At 43.7% G+C, this 7,395-nt stretch overlaps 1 protein-coding gene across 2 annotated transcripts in view; it reads left to right on the top strand.

Moving 5' to 3' along the window:
* The first annotated feature begins 3,780 nt into the window (after window positions 1–3,780).
* Window positions 3,781–7,395, top strand: part of CSRP3 (cysteine and glycine rich protein 3) — a 39,899-nt gene continuing 36,284 nt past the window's right edge. The window contains exon 1 of one of the 2 annotated variants that reach the window (XM_053284557.1): window positions 3,781–4,020. The gene's annotated coding sequence lies outside the window, so the exon portion shown is untranslated. The remainder of the gene's footprint in view (window positions 4,021–7,395) is intronic. The other variant, XM_053284556.1, reaches the window with a different exon arrangement.

Raw genomic sequence — 7,395 nt, 5'->3', positions numbered from 1 at the left:
GTAACCGAGCTAGATCTCAGAAGGATGGACCAAAATATAAGCACAGAGTATCTCTGCTGTTCAGGCAAGAACTGGAAGGTATTTACAGGTAGTCCAGAAGCAGTGGGAGCCAATGAACAAGAAATTGGGGTGGTAAACTGGACATGCTAGATAAAAGGGACAAGAGCAGGTTTTTAAAACAAAGTTACTTAGAACCTGTGCTTTCATTTAAAAAAAAAAACAACCAACAAAAAAACCCACTAGGTTTGAGAGACATCAGTAAGAGAGCATTCACATATAATGTGAAATGAGGATGGCAAATCCGCAGTTTCAGTTTTAAACTGTAAATCTTATTGAGGACATTTGTCCAACCACAGTCCAGCAACCTCCATTTCCAGGAGAGGGGTTGATCCCAGCAAGCTCCATGGCCAGACTGTGCTGTGGGCAAAGTGTCAGCACGTCAGCAGAGTGGATGTGGTTGGCCACAATCTTGAAGGGGTCGTGCCGAGCGTACATTTTTAGAGTGGTCCACGTGTCCTTAAATCCTTTTAAATGCCATGCCAAGCCATGCCATGCCAGCGCTGTTTCTGACAGCAATGGCACCATTGCCCTTCTGAGAGCCCTGCACAAAAATAGTCCTGCACAAGCACAATATTTCCCTGCTATTCAGGAATTGCCATGAATTCCTAAAGGGAAGGGAACATGGCAACTTCCTAGGAGGAGATATGTATATAAGGGTGGGCAAAGGATCCTGTAGGGGTCTATCCCACCATGACCTAGGATGCTCTTGTGAGGGATCACCTCAGCAAAACAGTGCATGCCGACTAAATCACACTCCTGCTCACCTGGCAGCTTGCTGCCAGTGGGTTATTGCTCTCACGAGAGGGCCAGTCTACTGTGGAGGACCATAGGGTTGTAAGCCCTAGGTCTTCCATTAGACTGTGTGCTCACAAGTTGAGCTAACTCAAAAAAAGGGGCCCTACTTGCATGAGTCCCCCACTTTCTCTGGTAAAAGATAGAACGTTTGCACTGCAACCTCCCCTCCCCTGGGAACCCAAAGGGGATTTTGACATTCCACATATCAGAGCCTGGCCACGTGTGTGGATCGACACTAGGTGTGGGGGCAGATCCTTACTCCCATTCAAAATTTCTAGGCTTGGTCTGGCATTGCTGCGCCCCTGGTGGCGCAGTGTTAAAACTGCCGCCCTGTAACCAGAAGGTTACAAGTTCGATCCTGACCAGGGGCTCAAGGTTGACTCAGCCTTCCATTCCTCCGAGGTCGGTAAAATGAGTACCCAGAATGTTGGGGGCAATATGCTAAATCATTGTAAACCGCTTAGAGAGCTCCGGCTATAAAGCGGTATATAAATGTAAGTGCTATTGCTATTGCGCCATATGCAGGTCTGCTGGCGCAGGGAATGAAAGGAGAGGGGAGCCCCGATTTCCAGCAAGCCCCGGAGAGCGGGGTCACCATTTCAGGGCACAAGCAGAGTTGCACCTGTCCGCTGACAGGGGGCGCACTCTTTGACACTTACTTGGCAGCAATCACCAAGACAGAGAGAGCAGTTGCCGAGGTACCCGTCCCCGCAACTTTCCTCCATAGAGCAACATGGCTTAATATAGAGCCCCAATAGCCTGATACTCTTGTGAGAGAGCTGTCCATGGGAGGAAGGGTTGTTTTGTCATCACACATCTTAGAGATTGTGGTAGACACCCCTGTCCCCACAGGTGGTTCTTCTAATGAGTTGTCAGGTGGTGTCCCCATGGCCTGGTGCTCTGTTGAGCGAGCACAGTCTGCCCTGGGTTGTCATCCATCATCATCATATATGAAGAATCTGCCTTCTCAGTGATGGTAATGCTGATCCTTCTGCCTGGCCATTCTCATGAGTAAGCCATTCTCATGAGTAAGCCTAGAGACCACACAGGTACCCCCAAGAGGAAGGGGCTGGACCCCCTCTTCCCTAACCTTTTTTGTGTGGGTGGGGGATAGAAATTGGCTGCTCAAGAATCCCTGGTTGGGGCTGCCTTTTAAACCCAACCCTGGTTACCCCCCCCCCCCGCCCCCAACAGCCATATTTTCCTGTCCCAGCTCTGCGATGTGGTGCCCTGCTTCTGTTGCCACCTGGAGTGTTTGTGAACATACATAATTTGTGCTTTATTCTTGGGGAGCGAAGCTCTTTAATGTCAATTCTGTTCTCCCATTCCCTTTCCCTCTTGCGTACCAGGTGGGGCAAGCAAGGGACAGAATGGGAAGGGGGAATGCCCCTGGGTGACTTTGCCATTTGACAGGCTGACAAGCTTAAGATGGGATGTGGTGGCATCCCTGTTGCCTGGCTACTGCATTGCTGGCTAGTTGACAGGAGGGGCAGGGCTGGTGCTCAGAGAGGCAGCCAGCAAGAAACGCTGCAGGCATGGAGTGGGGTGATCCTGGGCAGGTCTGCGCCACCATCTCTATGACTGAGATTTCAAAAACAGAATGAACCATGTTTATGGTGGTTTGGACGTAACACTTTGGCAGCCAAACCAGAAGTCTCAGTGGCAAACCTTATTGCAAACCACAGGTTCAAATTGCAGTTTGATGAGCCAAACCACAGGGCACTTTTGGCGCGAAACTGTGGTTGCACACATTCAGACGTACTGGAGTTCCGCTTCCAACCTTTATCCCGTTTAACTCTGGTTTCGTGCTACGTCTGAATTCAGCCACAGTCTATAACAATATGTGTGCTAAAGTTTCACACCTTTTAAAGCCCACTAGCCGACCCCGCACAGAGCATCTGTGCGCTCTTTGGGGCCGGTGGTTACCTCTTCCCCGCCACCTTCTGCCTCAGTCTCCACTTCCAGGCCCAGCCGCCTCTCCTTCCCACTGCAACTTCTGCCCCCCACTTCCCTTCCCTCCTGGGCCTTGTCTCCGCAGCTGGGCTGGGCCTGCCGCTGCCTCTGGCCTCTGTGGCCAGGCCTGCCGCTGCCACGGCAACCAATCCTCCTGGGTGTGCCTCAGCCAATCAGGCCTGTCCGCCGCCCAGCCAATCAGCTGGGCGCTGGGACACACATTCCAAGGCACACCCAGGAGAATTATATATATATAGATTCTGACTCTGCGTGAGTGATTCCCATATTTTTGCCAAAGGAACCTGTCTCTGGGTACTTCAGAGCAGCCAGTTTCTTCATAAACTTGAGGTCCTAATCTCCTTAAACACTCTTTAATTGAACATGCCACTGCTGATTTTCATATTTTTTGCTAGATTTATTCTAGCCATTGTAAATCAAGTTTCCTACTAGAAGTAAAAGAAATTGGGACCTTTCACCAGATCCATACTGTTTCTTTTGTCTTTCAAGATAAAGGAAAGAGAACACAGGCCATTTTTAGAGCCGCCTAGAGAACCATTTGTTATGGGGTGACTAACAAAGTTTATTATTATTAATTATTAATTGCTGTTGTTGTTTGAGCTAAAAAAAGGACCTGACATAGAGCAAGACTGAAAAACGCCAACTCTAAGGCTAACAGCTGACAAACTGAACTGCTATTTTACTTAATGTTGTAGCTTTCTGGAATTGCAGTTCTTGTTTCTTTGGATGACTTACATTTACATAAAGTATATTCTAAATTAAAAGTAATTTATCAAGGCCATAGGCCTCATGTTGTAGCCTCTTGCATAGTTAAGCAGTTTGTCCATTTCTGCCTTTTACATTTATTTTTAAAGATTTAGTCATAATTGACTTCTAACGCAATACACATCCTATGACTTATTGATTTATTTCATTTCTTCATATCTAGGCAACTGCACTTCAGAGGGCATCTGGGGGCCCGCATTGTTCTGTAACTTGCTCATAACTGGTGCTCAATCCAAGGCTTTGTCACAAGTTATTTTAAGACACCTGATAGTGAATTGCTCACGTACTCTTCTCCCAACACACACACTCTGTTCTTGTCCCCTCGTCCTTTCCAACCAATGCTAGAAACTACTTGGAAGTATTTAAAGACTACCAAGCCCACCAGGCTCAGACACTTCAACAAGCTATAGGAAGATAACACTTCTTCTGGTAGGTATTGATTGAAAAGTGGCTCTAACTGCGATATTCATGTACTAAGGAGCATATTATGTTCTGTTTTCATAAAGAGAAATGATATTCCTATAATTAAGTGTATATACAATTCAAGGTAGTGCAACAGACCATAAAGAGTCTGTATTTTGTATTATAAATTCCTGGAAGTATGCTCTTGTATGAGTTAGATTCTTAATTTGTTGCTTAATATTTTATGGGTTACTTTCAGGCGAATGATTTTTCTTCATGTTTTCCTTCCAGGGAAAATGTCCTAAGCTGTTTTAGCACAGTGTGATATTGGTGTTCATTATATCAGAAAATGACGCTCTTGCTAAAAGTTCTGAATAATTTTTTTAAAATATAACACTTATCCAAGGCAATGTATGTGATAATCAGTGTTGACCTTTGCTGTTAATCAAAATGTTTGTTTCTCCTAATACTGGTGGTAATACTACTGCTATTATCATCATCATCACTACTACTACTACTAGTAGTAGTAGTAATAGTTTGGAAGCAAAAATAATTTTATAACATGCAGATTTTAAACTTCTATCATCAGATGATGTTAATTTTTAAACGGAATCAAGTTTTTCAGCCCCTCCTATCAAACACAAATCTGTTAGTGTTTCATTCTGCTCCTATTCTGGCTGTAAATTTGACAATTAATGGAGCTTAACCAATTTATAGTTAGTAATAGAACTTTTGTAATGCAAAAACAATTGCTCTCTGTATGTCAATAGGATTCCTAATAATATTTGTTTGGGGACTGGAATCAGGGGGCATCGATTTTACCATCTTTTGTGCAACATTTGTATGAAGGAACAAAGGCATGTGCTACTATTAATGGAGTTACCTTGTCAAATCTGGAAGACCTCATTCTTACAGGTTAGCAATACCTGAAGGTCGTCTTATCTTTATGGAGCTTAACCGATTCTATAACACCACACACACATATATCAGTGTCCCTAGTCTGATTGATGGACTTCCATTGTTAGTCTTACTGGATGTTTCAGCTGTGATGCAGAATAAGCTGAAAGCCTGAACCACTTACTTGGAAGTAAATTCCACCAGACTCAGTTGAACACTTGGGTCACATTGATTTTTTATTTTATTTTATTTACATAGCACCATCTTTTTGCATGGTGCTTTATGAAGAATTAAGTCCAGTCCCCGAAGAAAGACACAATCTAAAAAGAACATATGCATTAATTGTTCCTTTTATAGTCATAAAGGTTTACCCTCAGAGAGACTATCATGGTAGTCTAACCTCAAGGCCTGTGTAACAGTTACCAGATTTGAAATGGAAATAACATTTAACAGTTTTATTACCAGGTACATGTGCTGACAGCACATTTCTGACTACTGTTTAAAGTTGCTTTCTTTCTAAGCAGAGAGGCTCTGTGTCTTTTAACAGGCAGATATATCAGGCAAGAATTAACAGGTGAGACGTTTCCTAGCACTGCATTGTCATGGCAGAAGAAACTTCAATGTGGAATTTTATACACTGCAGTGGATATAGAAACAATTTAAATACAAATATTCTCTTTGCTCTGAATCAGTTTGACCACCATTTATTTCTCGTGATGAGCATGTTACCACTTGTTAAGTCTGTTGTTTGCATCACCCTGCCAAATAGTGAGGAGAATTTACACTTCCACACAGGAATCAGAATTCTACAGATGCAGGGGAATGATAAGAAAATGCAGACAACAGGCTTACCAAGTGGTTATATACCAAGCTACCATTTGGTAAATGGGACTCTAATTTCCCATATTTGGGATGAATCCATATGGCAACTCTCACTGAGTGCCAAGCATGTGTGTTTTAGAGGCCTGTTTATTTTTCTTTGGTCAAAACTAGCTGTGTGCTGTGGGGAAGAAACTGGCAAGGACCTCAGCAGGTGGAGAGGAGGATCACATCCCATGCCTTTTTTTCACCCTGGAAATAATCTCCCTGAAGTACTCTTTGCCTCGAAAATAGTGATTTCTGCTTCAGGGTGATTACTGGCAGGGAAATGACATGGAAAACAGTGACACTTCTTGCCCACCTGGGTCCCATACTGGGTTTGTGACCCTTCAAGTGCTTGTTTTTGACCCAAAACAACAACAAAATATGCTGATAATTGACAACCATCAGTTATCTGCTGTGATGCTTTTAATGAGTTTTTTGGTGGACAAAATCTCTCATATTCAGGCCAACTTAGACTCAGACCCCACAATTACTGCAGTGTCTGGTGCAGAGGTGTCTAGCAACTCCTCTTATGTGGTAAGACTGGATCAGTTTCAGTTTGTGACTCCTGAGAATGTGAACAAGCTGCTTGGAGCAGTGCGGCCTGCCACCTGTCCTCTTGACCCTTGTCCAACATGGCTTATATTATCTGGCAGGGTGCTTGTTGTAGAGGGCCTGGTAGGTATTATAAATGCTTCTCTGAGAGAGGGCAGGATGCCTCCTGTCTTAAGGAGGCAAACATTAGATGTCTTCTGAAGAAGCCTGCATTGGATCAAACTGTAGGCCTATCTCCAACCTTCTGTGGCTGGGCAAGAATTTATCACCAATTATTTAACCATCTGATTGATTGCCCATGGTTAACTATTGCCCCAGGTGGGTATGCTGAGAAGGGTGGAACAAGAAAAAGTGTGATGCAAGAAGTGATTTCTGGGAAGACATGTCAGGTTGGTTTCCTCTGTGGGTTCTTTAGACTCTTATGGATCTTGCTACACTTCCACCTGTGCACAAAGCTAGCCAGCTGCAGCCTTTTCTGCTTTGAGATAGCTCACTGGCCTTTCATTCAGTGGCGATGAAAAGCATGGAAAAAGTGTGGCAATATTACTATAAATAGCATCAAAAGCAAGGCTGCCTTCCAAAGCTATAGCCGTTTGTAAGAGTCCAGCATAAGAAGAGGGTTTGCTGAAGAACTTTGCCAACCTCCCTCAGATTCAGAGACCTTAAAAAAAATCTATCTCAGTAACCACAACAAACTGTAGTTGTAGCCACATAGGTATCCTTTGCTTGGCTAAAACCAAAAATACCCTGTCTGAGGCACCTTATACTTGGCTAATCCAGTCGCAACTACTGCTGAGTCACAGTCCTATGGTACAATACATACTTTGCGTTCTGAAGATCCTGGGTTTAATCTTAATCAGTTAAAAGGCTCTCAGGAAGCAGGAAAAGCCCTTGGAAAGCTGTTATCAGCTATTATGTATATATTATTTTTCTTAAATATGTGATCCCTTTCTGCCATAGTTGACATTCAAGACAGTTTAAACAAATCTCATAAATATGTTCCTATCATAAAACCACCATCTGAAGCTTTTGAACATTTTTCAAAGGCAGCCCCATGGATAACACATTGTGGTGATCAAGCCTGAATAT

Source organism: Hemicordylus capensis, chromosome 1 (genome assembly GCF_027244095.1).
Source record: "Hemicordylus capensis ecotype Gifberg chromosome 1, rHemCap1.1.pri, whole genome shotgun sequence".
Classification (NCBI taxonomy): Eukaryota; Metazoa; Chordata; class Lepidosauria; order Squamata; family Cordylidae; genus Hemicordylus; species Hemicordylus capensis.
The sequence above is the reverse complement of the archived record's forward strand: the minus strand, read 5'-3'. Positions and strand labels throughout refer to the sequence as shown.